Consider the following 8,213-nt stretch of genomic DNA (forward strand, 5'->3'; position numbering starts at 1 on the left):
GCCCATTCCAGCCCACGGGTTGAACCTCACCACCCCAGCCCAGCTGGGACCCGCACCTTCCCAGAGCAGAGAAGGTTAGTTGTCATCCTCTGACCACCCAAAATGCACCCCTCTGGGCCTCCAGACCAAAAATCCGTCACACAACCACATTTCAGGGATGTCCAGTCTATCCTAAGGAGATGTTTGGGTGTATGTTCAGATCTGACCACGAGTCATGCTGCCATCTGGTCATGCAAGCAATTGCCCCCTTGACAAGAAGAGGTTGATGCATCCAGCTGGCAAAGCTCCTGGTGCAAGTTGTGGTGGCCATGATAGTGCACCATGGAGGAAGGTATGTCCCACATCGGTGCTCCTGTGGCTATGTCAGGGTGTAGAAAACCGGGTGCCCTCCCTGCAAAAGACATGGTGGTGACCGTGCACAGCCTCCACCAGGCGTGGCCGGACACCCAGGTCCCGTGGGCACGGCAAGCATGTTGCACAGCCACGATTGCAGCAAAACCAGGGCTATAAATCCATGTGTTGTTCCTACCCAAGACCCCATCCGCACCCAGACCCCCCCAGCCTGGGGGAGACGGGGGACAGTGCATTTCACGTGGCTGGAACAAGGTGGTGGTGATGGGGACGCAGAAGCCCGTGGTGCCACCACTGCCCCCCCACCATTTAGGAAGGGGTCACTGGGCCGCAGGGATGCATGCCCAGGCATGAGGATGGGGGAAGGTGCTGGGACCCCAAGGGAAGAGCATTTGGGGACTGTAGAAGACAATGTTGAGAGGATGGACCAATGGTGGGTAAAGGGAGGGATGAAGGGGGTCTGGGGAGATACAAACATGTGAAAAAAGAGGGATAAGGGGATAAATGGGCCAGTTCTGCCTAAGCAGGTGGATGGTCATCACACTTGTCCCCAATCAGCGCAGTTTGTCTCATTTATTAGACTCCATTTCCTCATTAAGCTCCATGTCTAACTGTTTTCCTGGTCGAGGGACTCTCCCCTGCGTGTGCATTTGTGTTTGGGGGGTCTGGGTGCCAACAACACAGTCAGACCACCGGTGACAGCCGGGTGTTGGAGAAGCTGTCAGGCTGGGACAGATACTGGAGACTGTGGGGCTGCAAGTTGGGAGTGGTGGGACTGGAAGGTCCAAGCCAGCTACTGGAGATACCGTGGGACCTGGAGGTTGGCTGCTGGGAAGGCCGTGCAGGGTGTACGTGGGCTACCAGATGTGGCATCTCCTAACTCACACGACATGGGGAGCCTCATTTCTCAGGTGGCTACCCAGGAATGGACTATATGTGACTGTCCTGAATTTCCAGCAGGCTCCGAGCCCCTCTTGGGGCAGCTTTGGACATGGTGAGCAGCCACTCGCCCTTAAAAATCAACAGTGCTCTCCACTGCCTTCCCAACTCAGGGAAGCCCAACTTGGCAAACCCTCAAATCCATCTTCCAGCACGTGCAAGAAACTGCCCAGTCTCCAAAGCGGTCCAAGTCCTTCTGAGCAGCAGCAGAGACCTCTGCAAACCCCATCCTTTCCATGGGGATGGCTCAAGCTTCACCTGCTCAAACTCAACCCCCAAAGCTTGAAGAGGAGCATGTCCAGGGCAGAACTCTTTGTTATTTGGACATGTGGCCAAGCTCTTCTCCCCTGCTCCTTCCAAGGCCACCACCTTCCCATTTGGGGACGCTGAGCCACAGCTCAGAGGGGCACGGTGAGATACAGGGTAATGTTTGCTCTGCAGTCCCTCTCCCTGTGTCTAATGGGTCCATCAGGATTATTTTCATTGTCTGTGCAGCTGGGAGGCAAAAAGGGGGGGGGGGGGGGTCCGGGCCAAGCAATCCTTCTTACTTCATTTTCAACTGTTTTCAAAGCCCCTGATCAGACGACCCAGATGGTGCTAAATGACCATGAACAACCTTTAAACAGTGGGTTATTGTTGTGCTCATTGAGTTAGATAATTGTGATGGGCCTGAACTAATTAATTTCTACCCCAAAAAAAAGCACTGAATCATGGTCTTTTGGCAATGCTGGTGAGAAGGACTTGTAAGCAGTTTCCTTCGGATTAATCCAGCCCTCACAAACAGGACTCTCTGCTGGGGGCTGTGTGCTCTCATGGGCAAAAAATAGGAGAGCAAGAAACACCACCCCGGTACGCCAGAGAGGGCAGCCGGAGGTGGCGTGGGCAGCTCTCCCGCATCCCACGGAGCCGGAGGACCACGGGATGCTCCACCTGCTCCTTTGTACCATCGGTCTGTCCTACCTCCCCTTTGGAAACCCCACGTTTGGGGATGGCCACGTAACAAGTACAGGGCAGAGAGGCCGAGCATCTCACTGGAGGAAAGGGCCCCCGGGGCTGCGGCCGCGCTGTGCCGGTCACATTTCCTCCACCTCCCATCCCTACTTCGGCTCCAGCCCCGCCAGCTGCGGTCTCCGAGGATTTCCCTGTTTTTCTCATCACCCCTTTCTCGGCACCCGTCTTCCAGGCAGCCGGGGGCTTTTTCCAGTGTCCAGATAGTTCTGACTTGCTGGCAAAGCTTTTCTCTGCAGGGATATTTTTGTTTCCCAGTTTTGGGGGTGCCAAGCTTTGACAAAGCTAGAGGCAGGGAAATGCGATCTCGTTTCCCCAGCAGCTTGGACAACCCGCCAGATTAGGTACATCCTGAGCTGCTCCAGCACCCAAAACGGTGCAGAAACAGGAGAAAAGAGTGATTACAGACACATTCTATGTGAGAAGAGACAGGAAATATTAGGACTGTTTAGTCTGGAGAGGAGACAGGTCCACGGTGGCACGAGAACAGCCTGTGAGCCGTGCAGCACGGACGATCCTCTGGTTTCTCCATTTCTCATTGCCGAAAAAGAAAAGGATGTGCAGAGGAGAGCGGATGCGGGGGAAACACTCGCCCTGCGTGGCATGCGGGTCTCTATGGAGAGCTGCAAGCACTGCTTTAAGAGAAATCCCACCCCTTTGGGGAGAAATCCCCCGCTTTGGCTGGGGAAAGGTGATATGAGAACATACATCCCAATTCATTGGGAGATGCTTCATCTACGAGCCAAAAATTCAAACCATCTCCAGAGCTGTGGGCTTCATATGGGACTTTCAGGGCAGCACCAAACCCAACAAAACCTTCTTTTATGTGACTTAATTTCCCCATGACAGAGCCCTAATGGTGCAGTGACACCCCAAATTGAGCAGTGCACATCACCAGCACCAGCTCTCCCATCTTGCCCGGTGGGGAATGAGGCTCCAGCGAACGTAGCCGAGAGGTATTGGCTTCCCCTTCTCTCCTGAGCCGCCTGCGGGGAAGGGGGGCTTCATGCAGATTAAGGTGAAAGTAGATATTTTGCATGACTGAAAATCCGATGCAATGGAAAACAGCAGGAGCCAAGGAAGTGAGTGTAGCTGGCAATTATATAGACATATAGTTTAGAGAAGTGTTTTGACTAACCTGATAATAGAGCATGAAATAGCATGGCTCTGACGTAAGAAAACCCTAAGACCCCAGAGGTAGAGCCAAGATTTCTGATGGTGACTTGCCATCCGTCCCAGAGCACACAGCCACAGGGTAATTCAGGTTGGACGGGACCCCAGGAGGTCCCTGGTCCAATCCCCAGCTCCAAGAAGGGATAGCTTTGAAGTTACATCAGGTTGCTCAGGGTTGCATCCAGGCAAGGGCTGAGTTTCTCCAAGGATGGGATGCCCCTCCTTCCCTTGGTCCCTGTTCCAGCTTTTGATCAGCCTGAAGGGGAAAGCTTTTTTGGCTTATCTTCCAGCTGGACGGGGTCCAGTCTGTCGCTGCCTGCCCAGTACTGGGGACCCCAATTGGACCCAGTGCCCAAATGCTCTCTGCAGAGACCAAAGGTGTCTCAGCACAGGTTGCATCAGCCATGGGATATCTGTTGCAATTATTGCACACAAACCAGATCACAGCAAGAGAAGAGAGGGACTGCAAGAGAGCTGGCAGGAGATACAGGTCCCATAGAAGAAGCAGCAGCAGATATGGGTCCTGCAGAAGAAGTGACAGGAGAGGTGGGTCCTACAGAAGCTGGGGCAGCATTCAAATAAATCACGACATCTTCTCCGAGTGTTGAGAAGGGACAGTGGTGAGGGGACAACTGCCCCAGCCAGGGATGCTGCATTAAACATCCCTTTGTGTTGCTGTTTCCCCCATGGAGCCAAATCCCTTCCAAGGGATGCTGCCGTGGTCCAATTGCACGGATGCACCTGCAAACACCCCGAGGAGCCCACAGTGTGTTCAACAGAGCAGCTACCCAGCAGTGCTCAGAATTAGTCGCATTTAACCCACATGCAAAATGCTGGCAGAGGCTAGGCAAATGAAGGCAGGGTGGCAAAACCCATCGATGCCACCTCAGGCCTCCTGCAAGAGCCCTTCTCCTTGCAGGGCTGGGCATGCTGATGTCCCCCTCCCCTCCTGGCTCAGGCCAGGGCTGGTGTCTGGGTCCGTGCCAGGTTCTCTTGGACAGGACATGTGAAGTCCCAAAGCTCTCAGTGTCATACAAGCTGCATTTTGGTGTTTGCTCTGAGTATTTTTGCTCTCAAGACATCAGGCAACCTCTATGTGACAGCATCAAGGCACGTGCTGCTCCTCCAGCTCGGTGGTGCCACCAGCGGGCGCTGGCTTTCTGCTCACAGGTTTTATCCACATCAGCAAAGGTGGGAGCTGGCTGAAACTCCTTCTCATGCTCTGTGGCTACTTCAAGAGAAACATGGGGAAGGCAGTCCGGAGCAGGAGGACATCAGCCAGGTTATGCAGGGAGGTCTCGGAGAGCTCCACCTTTCCCAAACCTTGCAGCATCTCTGCGGCCACAAGCTGAGGCTTCTCCTTGCTCATAGATGTGCAAACACAGTCAGGATTGCAAGGTTTTGTTCCCAACCCTTGAACGGATCAGAAATGAATCACAACCAGCACAACTGGACCATGACAGGGCTGCAAACCCTGTTAAGAAGCTGTAAGGAAGGTGGCCCAGCTGTAGAGAAAGACTACAAAGGTGCTGAGCTACCTGGGGGTAAGGGGAGCAAATGCAATCATCAGTGATGGTTCATGGAAACTTGGGTCTAGGCATGGCAGGGCCTCAGCTCTGCACACACCGGCAAGGACCGCGTCCCTGCTGGCTCCCCAGCCATGGTGGGATGGGCGCCCACGTGCTCAGGGCTGCAGCAGAGGTGATGGTGGGACACGTTGGATGTCCCCGGGGACCATCCCCTGCAGACCCTGGGAGCAGCCCCCCCCGGCAAAAAACCCTTCGCAGAAAGCCCAGCCCTTCTCTGCAAACTCAGTGTCGCAAGAGATGAAAGGTCCCACGGTGCTGTGCCAGCTCTGCCCCCAAATCAACCCCGTCTTCACGGCTCGGGGTGGAAACGGGGTGATTCCTGCAGAGGCAAACGGACGCAGGGAGGAGGAGCAGGGCGAGGGAGGCGATGCCACCGACCGCGAAACGTTGGCTTCTGATCTGTGGCTGCTGATCCAATTAAAAGGGTTAATCCCCAGAGATGCCCCCGCGGGGAAAGCAGCCTCTAAGAGGTCCCCCGCAGGGAGGTATGGTCATTAGGGCAAGCTCCTGGGACGGACGGGTCTGGCGTATCACTGACACGACTGCAGGAGATTACCCACCGCTTGCGGCCCCGTCCAGCCCCACAGCAAGTCCCGCTGTCCCTCCTCGGCCACACGTCCCCAGGCAGTGCGATGTGCGGAGGTTGGTCGCCAGCCCATGTGCATGTCCCCAGAGCTCCTCTGGGATTTTTTTTTTTTACATTCCTGGGAGAAATGAAGGTCTCCGACACTGGCCAGCATTCAGGGTAAACCAAGCTAAAGCTGATGTTTTCTTCCTCCCATGCCACTGCAGGGAAGGAAAAGCCAGAGGGCCCAAAATGTTATGGCTGGAGAAGGATGGATGGGGAAGGATGGATGGATGGGGAAGGATGGATGAATGGACGGATGGATAAATGAATGGATGGATGCATGGACAGATGGATGGTGAAGGGTGAGGAACCCACCTAAGAAATCCATGGTTGCAGCTCTGCCATCTGAAGGGAGAGCGGAGCCCACCCCTCATGTCCCTGTTGGCTCAGGGATCGCTTCAGATGGGCAAGAGCCCTTCCAGCCTCACCGCAGAGAGCAGAGGGGAGGCTTTTGTGTCTCCTTGGGTGGAGACGAGCTGTTCTGTGCCATCTGTGGCTGCGTCCCTTGGACAGCAGACACCGGCACTGCTCCAGGACCAGTGCAAGGCGAGATGCCTCCGGGCTTATTCCTCCAATCAAACCAGCAAAAATCCATGTTGTCCTGGTTTTCTCTGCCAGGAGCCAGCAGCCGAGATACAGCTCTTGGCTCCTGCCTAACTGGAGCTTGCCCCTTTGGTCTGTGTTGCTGCAGCGAGTGAGGGGGGAACAGCAGCCAAGGTGAAAATGTTTTACTGTTCAATATAAAATTTATGGGGTGCCTTTTATGACAGCGTCCCAAAGCAGGGCTGCAGTAAAGGGATAACTAAAAGGCAGCAGAAAGCCTGACTCGCAACAACAGAGAGCTGGCAGTGGCGTAACGGCTGATGGCAGGGAAGAAGCTGACACCAGAGAAGATGAGATGCTGCTCAGAGGCAGCCAGGGCCAGTGGGTGCAATGGGTCTGGGAGATAAAAGAAGTTATGGGAGGATGGGACAGTCACATCATGCAAATGGCATCTTTGGAGACTTCCACATCTTACTTTTGTGGTAGGTACACTCAGCAGCAGACCCTCTTTGCTAGGATCAACTTCAGTGCAAGGACAATGGCAGCAGCAGGAGCAGTCCACCTCGGAGCATCTGCACCAGGGCAATGCCACCCATGGTTCCCAGGAAAGGACCAGGTGGCAGCATCATCTCTTGCTGGGAAGCTCCTTGGGATGAGAGCACTTCTCCATCTCCGTCTTGCATCTCCATGAAACCTCTCTCCAAAGAAACTCCCTCTTGCCCATCACTGTTAATCTCCAAATTGCCCTGCCCAAGGTAAAGCTCAGCCAGGGGTCCAGGGCGATGCAGCACTGACAGGGCTGATGCAGCTCAGCGGTTACTTCAAACACGCTTTTTAGAAGAAATCTAATGCACCAGGCTCTGGGTAGAGATTACTCAGTGAGGGACGGCAGCCAACCCCATCCACCACCCTCCTGGAGATGGTAGAGGAGCCCTGTGTGCATGGCACTCAGCTGATTTGCACTCTCCTGCCTGTGTCTGGGCTCAGTATAACCTATATGGGCTCAGTATAACCTATACTGGGCTCGGGAACCTATAGATACCTGCAGGAAACCTCACCTGGGCCAGGCGGTGCAGGGTTTGTGCTGGTTTTCTCCAGACCATCCTTAGGAACCCAGCCAGGCAGCTTCATTGCAAACGCCTGCCGCTGCTGGTAAATGAGCGTAAATTGGGCCTCAGCTCTGCTTCAGTTAGAGCATGCGAGAGCGAGTTAATTAGACTGATGAGTGAGGGGTCAGGCTCTGCCTGGGGACTGGCAGCATCCTCCCTGCCAGCACGCGGCTGTAGTCAAGCAGGCGGCCGTGGGGCGAGCGGGTGGCTTCGCCCCACACCATGGGGGACACCCCCAATTCCCAAAGCATCACTGGGATTTTTTTCCCGGTTATATTTAACCGGATCGGCCCTGTCGCCTGGATCATTGCACGGCTCCGGTGAGCCGTGCCGGGTCGGTGCCCACCAGCTGCTCCGATTATCCCCGGTTGCTCCTCGCTGCAGGTCCGCCGGAGCTGCGGACGCTTTGCTCTCTGGCTTCTCTGTCCTTTGGCCGTGCACAGACCTGGTTTCCATCCACATACCGAGCGCGTGGCAGCGACCGCTGTTTTTTGGGAGCATAACGAAGAGAGAAGGGGAAGGCACGGCCGTCCCCGGGGTGGGAGCTGCTCGCATTGATCCTTTTATAGCCCCATGTGAGCAGTTGCCTGTCCAAGAGAGAGCACCTGCACTCACTTAGCAGCTTGCTTGGGCGCCCATCCAGCACGCCAGGACCTCCCGTTTCCTGGCCCGGCTTTGCCCCCAGCCTTCGCGTGACCCCCCGCACCCACTGCCAGCCCCGAGCTCTGTTTTCAGCCCCAAACCGGCTGTGGACCGTAAGCAAGTGGGGCAGGATGATCCCCTGACGATGAGCAAAGCATCCGTGGGATGCTCTCTGCGTGCCTCAATCCCGCATCCCAACCCTGAGGATGTTCCTGGAGTGAGTGCAAGGGG

The sequence above is a fragment of the Harpia harpyja genome, chromosome 17 (genome assembly GCF_026419915.1).
Source record: "Harpia harpyja isolate bHarHar1 chromosome 17, bHarHar1 primary haplotype, whole genome shotgun sequence".
Lineage (NCBI taxonomy): Eukaryota > Metazoa > Chordata > Aves > Accipitriformes > Accipitridae > Harpia > Harpia harpyja.